The following is a 22353-nucleotide window of genomic DNA, read 5'->3' on the forward strand; positions in this document are numbered from 1 at the left end:
CTAGGTTTGACGTTTTATTTCCCCTTCCTCCTAGCGCCAGGTCTTATTCTAATGTGACACTTTTCACAATTAACTGGTTTAATCCTCAAAACAGTCCCATGAGATAGGTGTCTCCATTATCCCCATTTTACAGACGAGGTCATGGAGACTCAGTGGCAACTCAGGTTATAAGTGCAAGAGACAGTTCTTGAACCCCAGTATATGCCCTCAGCTATGGTTTTATGCTGACAGTTGGAAAAATAAATCATTGTAGCTGCTGCTGCCTGCGCACATATCATACCCATGTGCTCTCTTTGAATCCTCATGATACTGGTCTCATCGGCTCCAGCACCATCAGATGGAGCAACTCTGGAGATATTCAGTGCCATGCAGCTGGTCCCACGGCTGGCAGAGTTCCATCCCAGGTCAGGCTGACTTCCAAGCCCACGTACACAGCCACCACACATGTGGCTCCCTGTATAGACCATCCTAACGATCGCCTGAGAGAGTGCTAAACACTTGGGCTTCCAGATTCCCTTCTTAGAGCTGGTCAGCAGTAGGTTCTGGGAATGTCTATGCTTGAAATGCAACCACGGTGATTCTAATTATCAGTCACCTGCCAAAAGAGACATGCTAGAATTGCATGAAATAACAAAGGGATGCTAATTAGTAAACTTTGGAGTGCTAGCAAAATGCTATAAAGTAGGCTTATCATTGTAACACACTTCATTATTATTATTAATGACAAACCACTGTGCTTGTTGAAGCATTGGTGAATGTATGCTAAGTTCTAAGGAGTGTAAATAGCTGAGAAACAGGAGTCAGTGACTGACCTCAAGAAGCTAGGAGTCCAAAAACTGAGATGAAGGGTGAGTTGTTTTCTGTGTTTTTGTTTTTGAGGAGTGTGTTGCTAGGAGAACGTGTCAAGAAAGAACAAGAGAATTCATGCTACTGTCAGTATATAAAGGCAGAAGGCAGAGCAGAAAGATGTTAGCAAGTGTGAATTCTGAATCCACACCATCAGAGGGTGAGAAACGGGTTGGGAATATTCTAACCAGCAGGGAGGAGTGGCCCTATTAGACTCTGAGCTTAGCATCTAGGTACATAGGTGTGGGATCCCATCAGGAATATAATAGAACTGGTAAGAGAACATTAATGGATTTACTAGCTTCTGACAGTGTGTAGAAATCACCCAATTGTCATCAAGACAGAAAGGAAAAACAAATACTACAAGCAGTTTAGTATTAGCTCAAATTGAGCTGTATATGAGTAATGAGGTTCCCATGTACTAGAATTAGAGTTAGGGTTAGGGTTGTGCTTGGCTAGTGTTCTAACAGGAGGATCAGAGTTCCCATGAATGGGGAAAGAAACAAGGCTATAGTGCAATGCGCAGCAGGCGTGAGCGAGTTAAGCTAAACTCCCGGAAAGACTTATTCAACTAGAAGGTTCTGTTTAAAGAGAGTGCTGTTCCCATTAATAGCAATTCCATGAACCTTCTCTAAATTGGAGCAGGCAGCTCTTTCTCAATTCAGTTATCTGCTCTGGATTCCAATTAATATCTCAATAACAAAAAACAAACAAACAAAAAATTAAAGAACAGAGGGCTCTGGATATACCCAGAAGGCCCACTTGGATACACTCTCATGATGAGTTTTTACTAGTGAGATTTCATTTAACCCTAAACAATGCTGTAAAGTGAGATTATATTTCAATTATTCTCCCTTTTCAGCTGAGGTGACCAAGCTTCAGAGCGCAACTTGAAACTCTGGCAGCTGAATACCCAAACCCGGCTGTGCCTCCAAATCGCCTGGGGACCTCTGCAAGGACATCCGCCCCGGAAGACTGCTGCTCTGAGGTGGGTTCAGGGATATGCAATTTTAATAGGTCCTCAAGCAATTCCAATGCAACTAGTCTGTGATTTGACTTGCTTTGGAATAACAGATTAAGATGTTGCTGTCTGCCTAGAGCAGATCAGAGCAAGTCGTGTGCTTCCTACTTCCTTTAGAGAGTAACTGCTTTTTGTTTTGTTTTTTTACGTCCTTGACACTTAGCCCAATACCTGCCAAAAAGCAATGGCTTAATAAGAGTTATTGACTTACTAAATGAATTGAAAAATGGGTAGTGGATGGATAAATGCGTGCATGCAGACAAGGAGAAAGGAAGAAGGGAGGTAGAGAGGGACGGAAGGAAAGGAAAGGGAGGGAGAAATCAAGCCAGGGGTTCCTAGAGCTTGGCACTTACCCACAAACTTGCATTGAGTCCTTAGAAGCATTTTTTAATGTCACAGATATAAAATAAGGGGTACTGTCTTAGCCAGTGAGCAATCCAATATGAAATGTCTATATTTATAGGATACACTGAAACCCTTACCAACTAATGGACAATGTAGGCAGGGACTGAGGAGGAAGGCGGGAACCTGTGTGACCAGCTCTCTAGGTCAGAGGCATTGGCCTGTAGCCTGGCCTATTTACAGAGAAGAGGGCATCCTGGGCTCATTTGACCCAACTGAATATAACTGCCCTATTTCTCATCTTCTCTCGCTCTTCTTTCTGATAGCCTCCTTTTTTATCTTATTTTCTGCCTTCCTTTGTCTTGTTACAGGGGTCTTAGAACCTTCTTTTGAAGGCTCTATGCTCCCCACCTCTCCCTTTCTCCAGAGGAAAAGCTGGCACCACTTTCTCATCAAGACCCATCCTGCCACCATCAGGAGTACAGATCTAGCCTTCATCACATCCATAAGTTAAGTAGTCTTCATATTACCACATCCTCTACCTCCACTGGGGCTCAAGCTGCCCTCCTCCCCACCCCTCACCAAAGAGGCATTTTCCCTCCCACCCTTCCAATAGCATCTCTGCACTGACGATGCTGAAATGTGTATCTATCGCAACTCATCCCCTGACCTCCAGGCTTGTATATCCTACTGCATGGTTAGGATCTCCACTTGGGACTCTAGCAGGGATCTTGAACTTTTATCAAAAACCAGACCTCTAACTCTCATCCATTCTCCTCCCAACATCCTTCCCGCCTCGGCTGTGGCACCACCATTTGCCCAGTTGCTCAGCCATTCTTGACCACTTCCCTCTCTCACTCCCAGAGATAATCCTTAGCAAGTCCTGAGAGCTCAACCTCCAAGATTTCTCAAATCCGACCCCTTCTTACAGCCCCCTCTGCTACTACTGTGGCCCACGCCACCATCACCTCTCTCCTGGATCATTACAAAATCCTCTTGCCTGGTCTTCAGGCTTTTTTTCTTGCCCCCCCCCCCATGGAAGGAGAATAGAGTCAATTACATTTTTATAAATTTTCATGGTGACAGGTGATTACTAGAATTACTGGGTGATCACATTTTAAGTATAAAAGATATGAAGTATATATATTTATATATAAAGAAAATACTAAAGCATTATACTATACACCTGAAATTAATACAACCAATATAAGATTGTATACCAATTATACTTAGATAAAAAAAAATTTTTTTAAAGACATTTGCATATCCATGCTTCATCCCAAAGGGGTGACAGTTGGTGGAACTGTTAGGCACTGTAGGGAGACAAGTGCAGAAACCAGTTCTTCACCAGTCAGCCCTCTGGGTCCCCTAGATGACCATCACCATCACCCACTTTAACAGTGAGACCTAAGTTTCAGGGCATTCTCCTGGCAGCAGAGATACTGCTGCAGTTAAAAGCAGGAGATGGAACCAAGTGACATCCCCCTTCTTTCCCTTTCCTTCAAGTCAGATCCAGATTCCCAACGCTACCCCATAATCTGCCCAAACACCCAGACACACACATGCATATGAGTAAACAGCCTCCCCTTAAGTTCTGATCATTTTCCTTTGAAAAACAAAAGTGCGTCTGAGCGTCTGTGATATTTTGCCCAAACCGAGCTGGTGCTGCCGCCCAAGGATGGCGACAGACGCGAAGCACCGGCTCATTACTCTTGCCTAATGTCTTCTAACACAGTCTCAGAGAAGAAGGCTCATTGGGCAGCCGCCGAATGAGACCTCCATTAGTTCCTTCCTCCTGCGGGCGCCTCAGTTTCCCTGTCTATAAAATTAGGAGGATCTCACATACCTCAATTTATACCATCCCATTCTTTGAAATCCCAAAATAATCAGTCCAGACACTCATCGTCTGTGCAGTGACAGACTCAGTCCCCCCCTCGCCCCCCCGCCCAGTTGGCTTGGGGTGTTTGGGGGTGGGGTGGAGCTTGTATTTCTCCACCTCTGGGTTCTCGAGTTTGTTGAGCTTGTCCAGTTTGTGGATCATCAGTTTAGCATCCCTGTGGTCTCTTTTTCCCTGATATTATGTCATCTCATGCCAGACACTGACCCTATGCCTTCACTGTCCCAACTGCTACCAACATCGGTCACAGTGTGTGAAACTGACTTTTATTGGCAGTTCGGGTCAACAAATGATATTCCTATATTTGCACTATGGCAAATATAAGAATAAGGCATGCTGATTGGAGATCTTCGGCCACTCTAGCAGCACGAAGTTCCCCTGTTGTCTTGTCTTGTCTTCTCTTCTCTTTGAGGTTCAGGTGCCTATTATATGGTTCAGCCTCTTCTCTCCTACAAGTTCCACCTCCCTCCTGCTTCATCCACAATCTTGAATTCCTATAACTTATGCAGAACAATTTGGTTCCCCCTGTATTGCTGTTTTCTTACACTTATGTTCTCTGGGCCCCATCTTTAATACCTAAAACAGCCTATAGAAACAGATTCTAAGACAAAATCAGCTTTCTCTCTGAGAGGAGTTCTGATGCCAACTGTATATAGCTTTTTGGACCCCTACTCAAAAACCTGCCATAAATCTCCAATTTCATGCTGGCAACAGACATCATTAATCAATCTCACCACTATTTGCCACTAATAGCGTCTCTTCCCAACAGAGAACTACCTGTAAGCAAACACTACCAGTCAATACCAGCTGCCACCCTCAGTGTGATCTATTTGTAATCTCTGAGCCCCAGATGACCTCAAAGTTTTCTTCCAGCTTTTACTTTCTAGGTTCTGGTGAGAGTACAACACATAGAATAAAATCAGCTGAGGATATCATCAGTCCTCATGGAAATATCCCAGGCAATCTGAATAGGGCTTACCCCCGCCTCTAACTACCCCCAACCCTCAGCTCCAACAGTCTGCCACAGATCTGGCAGTAGTTCCCATTTGACCACTCCTTTGGACTGAAATACAAAAGAGCCTGGTTAAATAAGAGTAGCACGACCCAATGCCTTATTCATAATGTTCTCCCCTCATCCTTTTCCTTGACTCCCCTAGTCAACCTTCCAGGCTTAGTTAAAAGGTCACTTTCTCCCAAAAAAGACATCTCTGGAACCCATCCTCTGAAAATAGATCAGGTCCTCTCCCCCTCACTCTGTCTTCTTACAGAACCACGCACTTTCTTCCAGAACTCATCACCATTTCATTACATGATTATTGCTTGTTGTCTATCTTCCCAACGGGGCTCCAGCCCTAGCACCAAGACATGGCTGCATGTAGCAGACGCTCAGTAAATATTTTCTAACTGATGGATTGAGTATTGATTAATTGATGCCTATTTTATGGGATGGTTTCGAGTCTTAGAGAGGCACATTGTATATAACAAACATGTTTAGCAATACCTGGCACATAGTGGGTATTCCATAAAAATAGTAAGAATATGACTGATATAGGGCTCTGTTTCTCTCTCACTTAAACAAACACACACATTTTTTATATACATATCTGTATATCCTTCAGTTCTTAGAACATCATGTTTATGTTGGTAATGAGGCTACACTACTCAATGGTATGTTTCGGGGAGAACTGGAATTTTTCTCCAAATCGCCGAAAACAAGAGAGATTATTGGGTACAATTGATTGTTCAGACTGCCAGAGATTTGAAAGTAGAGGGAGTAAACAGATGCTCTGTGCTCATTAACTCAGAGAAAGGATTCATTTCCTATGCATGATTAACTCCCCATCGTCAGTGATTTACACAGCAGATGATCAAATGAGAATTCATTATTCTACAGAGGGTCTGGGTACTAGGCATTCAGCCTCCTTGGGACAGCTCTATTGCCTCAGTTCCTGTGCTGTCTGTGGGTATTGCCTAGACCCAGGAAGATGCTGTTTTTCTTTGGCCCAGTTCTCCCAAGGGCTCTGAAAAGAGCCATGATCAAGAGCAGCACAGAGTCAGCCACAAGAGCTCCTTCTGTTCTGTAATGGAAGGAACTCAGAATCCAGCCACCTTTGGTCTCTATTATGTCTTGCCATTGTTTAAAGGGACACCTGTACTTTGGAATATAAAGCCAAGCATGATGGGGCTCATGTTCAACAGAGAAGCTCCCAGGACCAAAACAAAGAGTCAACCTTATAGAGTTCAAGATCAACATTGTCAAGTTCAAGTATTCATTAAGCACCTACTATGACATTGAAAATTGAAAATATCATACCACTTCTCCCTATATTGGGTGGATGATGTCTTCCTGGAAAGCTAAATGAATTCCTTCCTAGGTTGCTCTTGCCTTTCAGAAAAGGTTAATTCTACTGCAATGGCTTTTCTTTAACCATCACTGGTACAGAGACAAAAGGATCAGGAACCAAAACTATTCCAGAGAAAGAAAAGCGTTTATGCCCTTTATGATGTTCAATCAACTAGCCTTAGATCAGTCAACCAAGAGCCAGGCTTTGTCAGGGAGCTGGTGCTGAATCAAACACATTGCTTGCCCATGAGAAGGTCAGGCTAGGACTGGTGATGAGGTAGGAATATGAAGAATTAGAATACAAAACTTCCAAATACCCCTCTCTAAACCAGAGCTCATCAGCAATGAATTTTTTACCAGGACTCAGAATCAAGGGAAAATTAAAACCATCTCTGTATGAATTTATTTTATAGAACTAAATTGATTTCATTGTTAAAATAGTTCCTCATTTTGAAATAATGCTTTTCCTCCCCAATTTCTCTTTATACGTTTAAATAAGTTTCTTTTATGAAATTATAGCGTTGATAAAACTTGTTTGTGTCCAGGTATTTTTAGCAAAATCAAAAGTTGCCAAATCTATGTCAGAATACTATGTCAGAATACCCCCCCACACCGTTTTTAAATGTTATTGACTCATGAAATTTCTAAATCAGGCACCCACAGGTATAAATAATGGTAAAGATAAAGCTCTATGGGAGCTCAGCAAGGAGGGTGAGATGTCTTCTCATTTAGGCGAAATCAGGAAAGGCTTCAAAGAGTTGACATTTGGGCTGAGACTTTAAAGATGGATGGACTTTGTAGACCTAGCGTTTTGAGGTAGATTCAAAAGGACATTCCAATTGGAGGACACAACCAGAACAAAGGCGCACAGCGGAGAACAGAAACTCAGGATGAGCCACGCAGGGAAAAAGAGCAAAGACCTAGTTTAACCAGAGTTGTAGATTCCACTCATGAATCACCGCCTCCCAGAGGGCTGCAGAGGTATTGCAAGGTATCACTCACAACATAACTCATTTGCCAATGTCTCGTCCCTAATGCCTCTAATTTTCACATATCTGAAGATCTACTTATTCAGAATCATTGCTAAATTCATAGATGGATCTGTCAACAAATGGTTTCTCAAGCAAAGCATACTAAAATATAGACTTTTTTTGGAAATCCACAAATATTTCCTTAATGTCAAAAAGGAAACCTCATTCAATTCATTCAACAGGTATTTACTGAGAGCCCATTATGTGCCTGGCACAGTGTGAGACACGAGTTGCTGTGGCAAGCAAGATTCAGAGCAGAGAGACCAGTGAGGAGGCTGCTGACACCTGGGTGAGGGGTGAGAAAGACACTTGGACTGTGAAGACAGCAAAAAGCAAAGGATGAAAAATGGCCAGATGGGGGCATATTTTGAAAGTAGAATAAACTCAAATTGCTGGTAGATTTGATAGTTAGAGGCCAAGTAAGGAGAGGAATCCAAAATTACTCCTAGGATTTTAGCCCACACAACTGGATGTATGATGTCTCTACTTTGTGAGAAAATGAGAAACGGCTGGAAACCATTGGACAACAGTGTGAGGTTTGTGAAGGTGGGGGGGGGTCATTGGAAATCATCCTGGAGGCCAAATCAAGAGGGTGGGGTTAGGGGTGCTGACCAGGTGCTGGTGCAGTGGATAGAGCATCAAACTGGGATGCTGAGGACCCAGGTTCAAAACCCCAAGGTCGCTGGCTTGAGCATGGGCTCACCAGCTTGAGCAAGGGGGTCACTGGCTTGAGCATGGGATCATAGACATGACCCCATAGTCACTGGCTTGAGCCCAAAGGTCACTGGCTTGAAGGCCAAGGTAGCTGGCTTAAGTCCAAGGTCGCTGGCTTGAGCAAGTGGTCACTCACTTTGCTGGAGCCCCCCAAATCAAGGCACATTTGAGAAAGTAATCAATGAGCAACTAAGATGCTGCAATGAAGAATTGATGCTTCTCGTCTCTCTCCCTTCCAGCCTGTCTGTCCCTGTCTGTTCTCTCTTGCTTGCTTAAAAATAAATAAATAAATAAATAAATAAATAAATAAATAAATAAATAAATAAATAAATAGAGGAGGCCTTAAATACCAGAGCAAGGAGTCTAGATATTCATTACCAAAGGTACTTTCTTGAATCACCCCCCAAATCCAGTAGCTTGGGATCCAAACCCAGCTTAGGATAGCAATTTTGTACTTCACCCTCAAGCACAATACTATTATTAATAATAACTAACATTGTAGAACTCGTACTGTATTCCAGACAACATGGGAAGTGCTTCCAGAACTCCATCGTATGTGATCGCAAAGGTTGGGTGCCATCACCCCCATTACCCAATGAGACACTGCTGCTCTGAGGGTCATTACGGGCGGCATCCCCACCAGGTTTTCTCGGGCCTCTCAGAAGGAACCCAGATCTTGTGGGGGCTGCACATCTCATTCAGCAAAATGAGCTTTTCTTCCATTTTAATTTTTTAAAATGAACAATATGCTGTATTTGAAACAAGATGGTACTCTTGAATTTTAGACTGAATCTATTAGAATTGCATAATTCTTTCATAAATTCTTCTTTCACTTAACACGCTGACATGACCAGCTGTCCCCAGGTGGGAGGGTGAGTGGGTGGGTGGGGTGTGGTATTGTTTTGGTGTTCAACTTTGAGGAAGAAAAATCATGGTTCTTTTGTTTAGCATATATATTTTCCACCATAATTAACTAGATCTTTAAAAATGAAAATGAAAACCCTCTCTGACAGCGGTATTTATCTCACTGAAGGATAAATAATTCTTCGGTGAAGTGTTGCTCATCTATTAGAAAATGTCCTCACACGTGGCTCCTCCCACTGGCCTGCCCTCTGCCACTTTCTCCATTCCACAAGGTCCTTTCCGGAGCACCAGAAACTCGGTAGAAACAGCGGTTCAAACCCCCCCCTACCCCAGGAGCTGCCTTCTGCTCAGTCCACTTCTCCACTGACTCATCAGGGGTCAGGCAGACCCGAAGTATCCACTACAACTTTAATAAAAATGGTATCACCTGTAACATGCACCCTGTCTTCTAGCCCAGTTTGGGCCATTTGGAATGCACCTCTGAGTTCCTCTTCCTCTCACTTCTCACAATCTCCTCTGAAGACCAGTGGTCAATGGCATGGGATCCACTGCTCAAGATCACCTCGGGCAGCAAACTCAGTTTATTTCCATCTGTTTTTGTTTTCTCTCAGAATTGCCTTTTTTTAATTGGCAAGAAGCACTTTAGACCTCCCAAGGACTGTTCAGGTGACATGCCCCCAACATTTTTAACAGGGATGTGTGTTGAGGGGAGAGAGGGTATCCCACCACCTTGTCTTCTAAGTGCTCAAAATAATTGATGAGATCTGGTCTGCTGTAGGATCATGGAGGCTTCTGCATCCCAAAGAATACAGCCCCAGAGTCAGCAGAGTCAAAGGGTAAAGATCTTGAAACTGCAAACCCTCCCCTGAAGGATGGAGTACAAGAGAGTGAGGATGACTTACATTGCCATCTATAAGAAGAGGAGGTGTGGCGGGCATAGCTAGAGGCAGAGGGGATAAAATGAGGAACAAACCTACATGCTTTGCATAGGCTGTTCCTTCTTCTTGGAATGTCTCTCTCTTTCCCCAGCTACTGAACTCTTATTCATGCTTCAAAACCCAGTCAATTTAAATGTCCTCAACTCTAAGATATACATGAGCTTCCCCAGGCCCCTAACACAGTCACTGCTTCCTAAGGAAGTACAGAGTACAATCCACTCTCAGAATATAAAATGACAAGTAATGAAGAGCTAATTCCTTTATGAGATGACCCAGGGTAAATTCTCACTCCATCAATCACTGGCTCTGTGAATTTGTGCAAGTCATTCAACTTCTTTAAGCCTCAGTTGCCTCATCTGTAAAATGCCACTGCACATCAACACTTAGGACTATTCCGGGACCACAATAAATGCTCAAAAAATGGTAGCAAATTTCTTCATTACTATAATCATTACCACCCCTTCCTCTGAATTCCCAGAAGCACCATTTTCCTATTGTCCGTTCCATTAATTTGTTCTTTACCCTAAATGGCCTTGTTTGGCTAATTAACACTGCATAAATGCATATTTTCTTAACTACACTGCAAGGTCCCTGGGGAAAGGAAATGCATTGTATACTTTTGTATCCTATGCATGAGAACAGTGCCAAACACGTGATACATGCTCAAATATTTGCTGAATAAATTCTTAAAGCTTTGGCGTCAAGTATAGGTGTTTATTTTGCTTGGCAAGAGAACAGACAGCATTTTGTATTTACATTCTTGTTTCCGGGCTAATTGATGTGGGCTTTATCATCATAAAAATCCCTCTAAACTATCCCCTAATAATGGCAGAAGCCATCAATTAAACAAACCATTAGATGTATCAAAAATCTATTAATCCGCTCTTCACGAAGGACACTGGTTGATTCTCAGCTGTCTGGCTGCACAGGGGAATTGGATTTAACTGAAATATTAAGTTTGGTTTCTGGCTCTTCATCAGCCCTGCTTACTCTATAAAAGGAAGATTGGATGATAATGTAGCTAATATAAATATGGAGCCAGAGAACAATATGCAGATAACTTCTAACCCAGTTCCTGGCATAATGTAAATCTGTAATGTATGTGGCTATAAAAACATGGGAGCAGGAAGTTGAATTGAAGAGTAGAAAGGAGGCCCCAGCCCAGGCTCCACCACTTAGTCCTTTGATCTCCAGTTATTTTCATAAGCAAATGGGGATACGAATATCTTCCTTGCGAGGTTATTATGGGGATTAAGTGAGATGATATGTATAATTGTCTGGATCAGTACAGATGATACAATTGAGAAAACAGGACTGAGCGCCTGTCCTCATGAAGGGAACAGTCTAGGGCAGGGGTCCTCAAACTACGGCCCGCGGGCAGCATGTGGCCCCCTAAGGCCATTTATCTGGCCCCCACCGCACTTCCGGAAGGGGCACCTCTTTCGTTGGTGGTCAGCGAGAGGAGCATAGTTCCCATTGAAATACTGATCAGTTTGTTGATTTAAATTTACTTGTTCTTTATTTTAAATATTGTATTTGTTCCCGTTTTGTTTTTTTACTTTAAAGTAAGATATGTGCAGTGTGCATAGGGATTTGTTCATAGTTTTTTTTATAGTCCGGCCCTCCAACGGTCTGAGGGACAGTGAACTGGCCCCCTGTGTAAAAAGTTTGGGGACCCCTGGTCTAGGGGAAGGTGCAGAATAGTAATGTCAGTAAGTGCTCTGAATGGTAGAAGGTGGCACAGAGGACCCAGGGACACATACGCACAGTGTTAATTAGCCAATCAGGGCCATTTAAGGCAGGGTCTGTGGGTGGGGTCCCTGAGGCTTCCCTTGAAGGTACCTGCTGCCAAGTATGGGCTCATGCCAGCTTCACGCCCCCAATTCCATCGCCTGTGTGGGGATGCAGGGTTGCGACTCCACCTGCTTTGCCGGACACTCCCCTGTCGGTTCTGTAAGACAGGTGGTGCCGGAAGAGGCTACAAAGCTGGAGGAGGCTCTGCATCCATTCCCAAGCCCTGCTCTTGCAAAGTACCATGCTGGGGGCACTTACACAACTGAAAGCTATTCTCTCACAGTTCTGGGGGCTAGAAGTCCAAGATCAAGGTGTCCGCCGGGTTGGTTCCTTCTGAGGAGGGGGGGTAATTTGTTACAGAGATGAAGAACTAACCCACTGCAGTTACTATCTCTGCGGCTCAGTGTTCCTTTTCCATCTTCTAATGAGCGCTTCACCAGCTCCTTATTAAATTCTCTCAGTTAAATTAACCGATATGAATTCTATCTTCCCCATTAGACACTGACCGACACAGGATGACATCTAAGCTATGGCCTTGAGGACAAGTGAGACTTAACTAGACAGAGAAGCTGGGAAACGTGTTTCAGGAAGAGGAAACAACAGATGCAAAGGCCCAGGCACCATCCCTTCATTCTTGATGAAGCACCTACCATGTGCCAGGCCTGCTGGCTATGAATGAAATTATGAATGGGAGAGTACGGTCCTATCCTCGTGAACACTGTCTTGGCGTGTTCAGAATAAGGCAGTGATGAGACAAAAGCCAGGAGCTCATAGACAGCCCATGCCCTAGGCCTCCTCACAAGGAACCCATGCTTCTGTTAAGACAGGAGCAGCCGCTTCGGCATTCTGAATCTAGACACAAGAGGAGCAGCCGCCTCCCAGCGTCAGCATCTCATCTGTAAGGCAAGGGTGATAGTCTTTCCCCTCATGGGAACCATAGCATTGGTCAAACGAGGTTTTGTAGCATCGGTCAGATGAGGTTTGGAGGCTTGAAGCAGCTTTGCAGGGAAAAAGACAGAGCTCTATAACTGTTGGGTCATGGTAGTCCTACTTTAACGACTGAAACTCTCAACTCAGACTGATCCAAGTCCTTCATCCGCCCAGTGGCTGGCGGCCCTCTGCTGGCCTGGAGCTGGCGGCAGCCCAGGCCTAGGCAAACAGGATTAAACACGGAGCCTGTTGCTTTTGGCTCCAGCCAGCGGGTTGCTGGTCATTGGTAAAAAACAAGCTGTAATACAAAGAGCAACCTCCCCACGCCTACCGGCGCCATAAATCATCAGCTACCAAGGGCTATTGAATTACCTTTAGAAGATGGATGACACCAAACTGGAAGGCTGCTTGATAAGGTTTCCCTTTGAATAATTCCGTGTAGAAAGCTGGGTTTGAGAAATGGGGTCTTTCCACCAGTTCAGCCCCTTCTATGCTGTCTCTGCCGGGTGCTTTCAAGATAAACACATTTCTTTATGGGCTGCCGCAGCATCTGTGATGAAGGAAGAGAACTTACTGCCAGGCCCCAGGGAAGCAGCTACTTCTGTCCGAGGCCCAGAAGAAGGTTTTGTTTTATCATTCCTATTTATTATTTATATACTAACTTATTAATGATAGCTGTCATTTATTAGGCATAGTCTATGTGCCAAGCAATGTGCAAAGCCCTTAAACAACCACATGAGGCAGGTCCCATTACTCTCTCCATTTGGTTAATAAGAAAATGAAAGCTCCTAGAGATGATATGACTTTCTCAAGGTCATGCAGCTAAAGAAGTGTTGCAGCTGGGACCCAAATTCATACTTTTAACAGGACTTAGCAAACTTTTTCCGTAAAGGGACAAATGGGAAATAATTTCAGGCTTTGTAGTTCATACTTCCTCTGTAGCAACATTCACCTCTGTCCTTGTATTGCAAAAGCAACCAGAGACAATGCATAAACAAATGGCTGTGTTCTAATAAAACTTTATTTACACAAACAGGCAGAGGGCCAGATTTATTCAATGGACCATATCATGACCACCTCTACTCTTAACACTTACATGGCACTGACTCTCTACATTTGGACTTTGCAGAAAATGTGCTAGCTCCTCATGGAGTTAATTTATTCAATTCACTGATAATTCCTTTATTGCCTACTTGAAGGTTCTTAGTTTTAAGGAAAATGCAGAGATCCTGCTAATGAAAGAAGCAGGTGTCAGTCGTTGACTGTATTAGCGAGGAAAGGATGTGCTATGCTGCAGTAACACTAAAACCCAAGATCTCAGTGACTTAGAAAGGGTTCCTCAACCTCAGCACTGTTGACACTTTGGGCTGGATAATTTTGAAGGGGGGCAGGTAGAGCTGTCCTGTGCATTATAGGATGTTTAGCCACATCTCAGGCCTCTGCCCACTAGACGCCAGTAGCACCTCCCTAAGTCATGACAAGCAAAAATGTCTCTGGACATTGCCAAATGTACCCAGGCACAGCAGATATACACAGTAAATCATAGAATTTGGGCTTCAAACTTCTTTGAAGCAGCCAGGTGAACATATCAAGAAGGAAGCTGGACAGATGTGTTTGCAATTCAGAGGACAGACGAGACTGAAGTTATTAATACAAGAGTCATCAGAATACAGATGTTCAACCCTTACATGCAGCCATTGGCTTGGACCCTGATTTCTGGCCTCATCACTTTCTGCTCATCCTTTTATACATGCCAGGAACCATAACAAACACTACAAAAACTACTTGTTTGCCTCCCTCAGAATTCATTCATTCATTCAATTAATGGTTCTAGATTTCATCACTTGTGATAGGTTATCCTTGACTCAATAGCAGTAGCCATAACTCTACAAAGATAGAACCACTTATCTACTTTCCTCAAAATTCATTCATTTAACAGTCTTGGATGTTACTGTGCACCAATAATAACAACCTCAGGGGCTGGTGATATAGGAGTACCTGAGAACAAACAAGGTTGTGGTCCTTAGAGTCATTTGTATTTTATGGCTTCTTCCTTCATGTAAATTGCTCAAAACAACCAACCCTCGTTCTTCTATGTCTGTTCTAGAGTAAATAAATCATCCCACACCAAAGGAAATGCTCCCCAGTTACATGACCTCAAAATTTTAATAGGATAATAGAATTATAGAATCTCAGCCTTATTATTGGTAGGAGCCATTCAGTTCAATGATAGCACATAGATTTCTTCTCACATGCCAGATATAATTGATTGGTGGTGGCTTCTTAGAGAGCTAAGCTGAGAATGATTCAGATCCAAGCAATCAATTGGTGTTGTCTGTCAAGAGTTTGATGTGGGAGAGCTGAAGGCTATGTGCCCATAGTTCCAATCGCAACTTCTCCTCTGTATGTGCTGCTGAGTTCTATTTGATAATATTTTTAAGGACTTTTATGTCTATGTTAATGAAAGATATTGGTCTGTTATTTTCTTTGTAATGCCCTCAGCAAATTTTCTTTTCTTTTTTTCTTTTTTTTTATTTAGTGAGAGGAGAGGAGGCAGAGACAGACTCCCACATGTGCCCCAACAAGGATCCACCTGAAAAGCCCACTAGGGGGCGATGCTCTGCCCATCTGTGGCCATTGCCTCAATGCTCTGCAACCAAGCTATTTTTAGCATCTGAGGAGGAGACTATGGCACCATCCTTAGCACCCAGGGCCAACTCGCTCCAGTCGACCCATGGCTGCAGGAGGGGAAGAAAAATGAGAGAGAGAAAGAGAGAGAGAGAAGAGAGAGGGGGAGGGGTGGAGAAGCAGATAGGTGCTTCTCCTGTGTGCACGTGACCAAGAATCAAACCTGGGACATCCACCTGCCGGACTGACACTCTACCACTGGGCAAACCAACCAGGGGTGAATTTTCTTAACTAACTTCTGTTGGCCTGATGATACAATTTGGAAACAATTTTCTTATTTAGTTTTCTGGAAGGGGATGTGCAATGTCGGCATTATTTTATTCTTAAATATTTGATAAAATGTGCCTGCAGTTGTGGGGAAGGGAAGGGAAGGGAAGGGAAGGCAAAGACAGATTTTAAACTGTGAGTTCAGTTTCTTAAATAGATAAAAGGTTATTTTGATTTTTTATTTCTTCTTCTGCTAATTTTGGCATGTTATAGTCTTCCAGAAAGTTGTACCTTTCATCAAAGTTGTCAAAATGAACCGCTTAACTTAATGATAAAGGAACTAAAGCTTAGATATGACAATTGACATGCCCAGGTCACATGGCCAATGGCAGGCCAAGTATAAGAACTCAGGTCTTCAGAGGCTCGATCACTTGCTCTCAATCTGCCAAATCCAGATTGCCCCTGCTTCCAAAGTCCCAGGGAAGTTGTCTAAAGATCTTCCTAAAAATGACACCCACAAGCATTTTAAATGGCCACATGCCACAATGTTTAGCACGATCTAGTGACTTCAAGAGAAAGAGCTGTCCAGGGTAAAAATCCCTCATCCACGCTTATCTGGTGCCTCAGATTTTAGCAATCTTACCTGCCAAAGCCCGAGGCGTTTTTGCGAAAACTGATGGGTGGCGAGAAAGAGAAACCCGCTCCGTTTCCGTTGCCCTGGGAAGCACTCCAGGCTGCCTTTCTCGTTGGTGCATCCAGTTCATGCTTGGAGCTGGGATGTCCATGTAGATTACTCCCTCCTGACTCTGGGCCTGGCCGTTGGAAGACAAAGTCCCTAGGGGACTTCTCCGCCTGGCCTGACCTACTTAGATGTGACACACTGGACGAGAGTTAGAGTGGACTTAATACAGACGGACAAGAAGGCAGGCTGGGGGTGACCTCAGGGAGATGAGCTCACAAGACTTGGCTCAGATGCTCCTGGGGAAGGTCTCTCTAGAGGAGAAGTATCTATTAAATCTGACCACATCTGTGCCCCGCTTAAAAATGTCCAGTGATAGCCTGTGCACTCATGAAATGGTCCAGGCTCCACGGCCTGGCCTCCGGGGCTCTCCGTGACCTGACCCTGCCTGCTTCTTTCTCTACCCTTCCCCCAACCACTGCCTTCTTTGAGAGAGACTGATCTACTTTTAGTTCCAAAGTGGCAACACGCTCTCTCCCTTCCCGCAGGGCCTTTGCACAGGCTATTCCCTTTGCCCAAAATATTTCCCGTTTTCACTTGGCTCATCCCATCACCTTCAGGTCACAGCCTGGGAGTACTTCCTCCAACAGCACTTCTCAGTGCCACAGTTGGCGCCCCTTCTTTGTGCTTCCACAGTCCACTGCACTCACCCTACGGCTACATTTGCACGTTGCTTTTGCACAACATGCCATCTATTCACTAGTATCCCCGATGAGTCTGTGAGCTACATGGCCTCTTCCCTGAGCCTCGCAGTCCTGTGATCAATTTCCTATTCAGCATCTTCATTTGGAAGCCTGTAAACATGTCAGATGTAACATGTCCAATATTGACCTCCCCATCTCTCCCGTCTCAGCAAACAGTAACTCTGTCCGTTTAGTTGCTCACGTAAAAAACCTAGGCGTCATCCTTAACCCCTCTCTTCTCATCGTAGCCCACATTTTATTCATCAGCAGTTTGAGTTTCAAAATAGTTCCAGCATCCGGCCACTCCCCAGGCACTCAGTGCCAGTGCCCTGGTCCAGGCTACCCTCTCGCCTCATCCAGGGCACTGCAACAAAGTTCCCCAACCGGCCTCCCTGGCTGCACTAAGTTCTGTTCCTTTCTAGGCAGGTCACGTCACCTCTCTGTTCACAGCTCCCCATCTCTCTCATAATATACCAAAGGCCTTGCCGCACCGACACATCACGACAGGCTCTGTCCCCAGCGACCTCCGTCCTCTTCTCCCCCCTTCATCCCATCCAGCCGCTCCAGCCCCCTGCAGACCCTGGAACATGCCAACCATACTCCTGCCTTAGGATCTTGGCACCTGCAACTCCCTCTGCCTGGCATGTCCTTCCTCCACACAGCCACATGGTCCTCCCCTGTCTTTCAACCCCATGCTTAAAATCCCCTTTAGGAGTGAGGACCCCCTCCCCCCCAGCCGCTGTGTGTACAGTGATACTTCCCCATCTCCACCTACTCCTCCATCTTCCCTTGCTCTGTGTTGTTTTTCTCCATGACACCTGTGTCCCCTGATCAATACGCTCCACATTTACCTATCTATTGTTCGTCTCTCCCCCCCCACACACACACACACTAGAATAAGCACCTTGAGACATGTCCACTGCGTAAGCTTAGCAAGTAGACATGTCCAACCATGCTGGTGACTGAAAGAGGAAGACTTCCGGCAACATGGCGGATTGACTGATACCGAAAACGCTCATGCTGCAAACACGTGTTATTAGAAAAAAATATACATATTAATACAGCACTAGATGTAAAAATAAGTCAAAGAGCAACCCAAGGGGTCAGAAGTGAAAAGAGAACTGAACGCTCTGGGAGTAAGGCCCAGGTGAGGCCAGGGCAGCCCAGCGGGGGTCAGACACAGAACTCAAGCCCGTGGGTTGGGGGCGGGCATGCTAATGTCACCAGGATGATAGGAAACATGGCCTTGGGCCTCTGCAAGGAGAGAAGCTGGCTGTGAGACCCTTGCATAATGTCAGGCCACTCAAGGAGAAAAAAACAATTTCCCCGTGGCAAGGAAAAGCTGTAATTGAGTGTGCTGTCAGCCTGGGCCCTTGGCGGTCTCTTAGTATGGCTTCCTCCAAAGCGAGGCTTTGGGTCCAGGTAGTTTATTTGAGGAGGTGATCCCAGAAGCACAGAGGAAGGAGGAGAAGGAAGGAAGAAAGAAAAAGTAGAAAAGCCAGTAAAGGCTGCATAGTACAAGTCACTGCTAGGGAAACTGAGGCTTGGTCCTGCAGGGGACCTCTAGGAGACTGTGTAGAACATGGCTCTGAATCACCCCGTGGAGGATGGTGGGTGGGACATTTATCCACCAACTCCCACCCCTCAGTGGTCAAGGGGTCAGTTTCCCTTGTGCTTCCCCGTTATCCCAGAGCTCGGCCAGACAAGCTCGGGGAAGAGGAGAGAGGCAAACACGTGAGGTGAAAAGCAGTCAGCGGCACACTCAAAAATGCCCTCAGCTAAAGAAAAACTCAGTGGACCAAAGACCACAAGGTGGGCGTCTACTATCATGGGGGAAAGTCTCCTGGAAGCAACTGGAATCCCGAGCACACATGCACCATGCCGTGGGGTCTGACTTTTATACTCCCAAGTGAAACAGAATTCCTAAACCAAAACATGAACATAAACCTAAGTCTGCATTATGAAGCTCTTGAGGCTCAGAAGGACAAAAGGCAAAAACACTGTGTAAAGTTGGGATCTATTACCAGGAAGGACTGTTTGGGGCTTCCATCTACCTGCATAAAATTTGGGGACAGTGAACCAAGCCAATGAAAGTGGCCAACAGAGAGGACGGCCCTGCCCCCCACTGTGGAGACACTCCCACGAGGACACGCAGCAGCAAGAATGAACGGAGAGGGGGACAGTCAGCTCACCCAGGAAACGTCAAATAAAAATGTCCCCACCATGAGCTACCACTGCAAGCCGATTAGCATGGCAGACCCCCAAAATACTGACAACACCAAAGGCTGGCGAGGCTGTGGAGCCACAGGAACACTCTCATTCGCTGCTGGGAGGCATGCAAAATCCACTTCCCTTTGGCAGGCAGTCTGGCAGCTTCTTCCAGAACTAAACATATTCTTGCCATGCAGTCCAGCGATCGTGCTCCTTGCTTGGTATGGACCCAAATGAGTTCGTACTATGTCCACATAAAAACCTGCACACAGATGTTTAGAGTAGCTTGGTTCTTAATTGCCCAAACCTGGAAACAACCAAGATGTCCTTCAGTAGGTGAGTGGGTAAATAAACCGTGGTTCGTCCAAACAATGGAATGTTATTCAGTACGAAGAAGAAAGGACCTAGCAAGCCATGAAAAGTATTGGAGGAAACTTACTAAGTAAAAGAAGCCAACTTGTAATGAACACACACTATATTATTCCAACTATATGAAATCCTGGGAAAGCGGAACTATAGAGACAGTAAATGGAGCAGTGGTGGCCAGGGATTAGGGAGGAGTGAAGGGGGGATGAATAGACAGAGCACATAGGATTGTTAGGGCAGGGAAACTATTCTCCATGCCACTGTAATGGCAGATATATGACACTCATTATACATTTGTCCAAAACCGCGGAATGGACAACACCAAGAGTCAACCCTGATGCAAACTATGAACTCTGAGTGATAACAGCATGTCAGTGTAGGTTCAGCTACGATAACAAATAAACCACTCTGGTGGGGGATGCCGAGAGACAGGGCGGCTGTGTGTGTGCGCTCGCGGGGGTGTATTGGAACTCTTTGAACTTTCTGCTCAATTTTTCTATGAACTTAAAAAACTGCTTTAAAAAAATAAAATCTATTAAAAAGAAAAAGAAATGCCCTCTTCTTCTCCTCTTCATCCTTCCTACCTCAACACAGCAGAAAGAAAAAGAAAAAGAAAAAGAAAGAGCGTGGAGTGCAGGGTTGTAAGAGACAGGCCACGCCCATCTCCCGAGTCCAGTCAGTGCTGGAAAACAAAAGGGGAAATTTGAACAAATTATTAGATTGAAGTTGGAAAATGGCCCAGTGACCAGGAGATTGAAAAGTTATGGAACGCAACTGACTTAACAGGCAGCAGGAAGGTGGAAAGTAGGTGGGAGATGGAACAGAGATTATCCTCACAACTTCTTGGCTTTGACCCCGGTAGCTTGGTTGGTTGGAGCGTCATCCCAATATACCAAGGTTGACGGTTTGATCCTCACTCAGGGCACATACAGGAATCAACTAATGAATACATAGATAGATGGAACAGCAGATCAGAGTTTCTCTCTCTCTCTCCCCCTTCCTCTCTAAAATATGATTTTTTAAAATTTCATGTTTATTCCTCAAAGAATGGGGACTTCTCAATTAAACAAGCTCCATTGGCAATTTCTGAGATATTTTACAATTCAGATAAATTCTCCCTCATTTATACACCTAATGTTTACCCTTCTGTATACACAAGTGTGCGTGCATGCACAAACACACATTCACACACACTCACACAGAGCTGAGAAGGGCCCTGGGTGTCTGGCAACATCCCAACACATGTTCTGGTCTTGTTAGTGGAACACAGGTCATTTTAATAAGACTATCCTCTGGCTCCACTGAGAAGCAGAGTATCAGTAACAATCACAATTACAAAATCTCACACTTCTATGCCATTTTGTTTCAGGAGTGTTAAAATACCTGTCAGACTTTAATTCATCAGCATGTGCCCATGCACTCACCACCCGTGAGAGGAATTGCAATTGTGACATACCCCAGCCCGAGGCTGATACAGTGTGCTAAGGTCCCAGGACACCTGTCAGACAGATCCATGGCCCTGTCTCGATCATTCATGTACCATGTCATTCAACTGTTCCACAAGGGTTGAGACAACTAGCCCCCCAAGGCTCTCCATGTCACCAATGGCCAGTTGGGCTGCCATATTGGTCCTTTAGGCTTTATTCAAAGTGGTTATTTCTTCTCTTCACTTTGACTTGAGTCTCAACTCATAGCTTCTTGGGATGCACGCAAGGTTGGCCAGGCCTCTAGAGCAAAGTTTTCTAATAAGACCAAGGGTTATAGTCATGGCCCCAAATGCCATATCATCCCTTCCCTCTTCCCCACAAAGCACAATAGTCCTCTTAATTAAAAACGTGGCCAAATGCTGGGGAAAAACCCCTGATCCTCAGCACATTCCAGGACCAGAGAGACAGGGATGGGTTAAGAGGGGACTCACTCACATGCCATGTTGGTCCCATCATGACCTCTGTCGGGAACTCCCACACCCCCACTCTCTCCTCCCCACTTAACCCCAGCCTCTCCTTGAAATCTCAGTGCAGGTCACTTCGAGTCATGAGTCGATTTTATTGTTAGCTATTCTCCCAGAATCAAGTTCTCATCCTTCACATTTTGTTCACTTTGTAACAATTTATCCACTTTTGAGATTATTTGATCATGGTTAGCCTCCCCATCTGAACTCTAATTTCCACAAGAGCAAGGACTGTGGCTAATTTTGCTTACCTGCATAACTCCAGAATCTAACATGTTGCTTAGTACATAATAAATATTTCAAGGAATAAATCAACTAATTCCATTTTACTGAGAAATTCAAACTCATTTAATAAACACTTGCTGAATAAATTAGCCAATATCCTTTAAAATCAGCATAATATGAGTATCTACTTAATAGTACCTATCTAATAAAGTTATTAGGAAAATTACATTGTTAATGTAAATAAAGTTCTTCAGTGCTTGGTGCACAATAAGTACTCAATAAATGAGTTAATCTTATTTATAGTGTGTTATCTCCATAATAGGAAGATCTTTTGAATTATTATCTAAAGTGGGTTTTCTTCTCCCCCTTTTCTGGTAACACAGCCCTTCTTTCAGACTTTTTTCTTCATTTTTATTTTATTTTATTTTATTTTTATTAAGTGAGAGGAGGGGAAGCAGAGAGATAGACTCCTGCATGCCCCCCTGACCAGGATCCACCTGGCAAGCCCACTAGGGAGTGATGCTTCACCTATCTGGAGTCGATACTCCATTGCTCTGCAACC

This window comes from Saccopteryx leptura, chromosome 2 (genome assembly GCF_036850995.1).
Source record: "Saccopteryx leptura isolate mSacLep1 chromosome 2, mSacLep1_pri_phased_curated, whole genome shotgun sequence".
Lineage (NCBI taxonomy): Eukaryota > Metazoa > Chordata > Mammalia > Chiroptera > Emballonuridae > Saccopteryx > Saccopteryx leptura.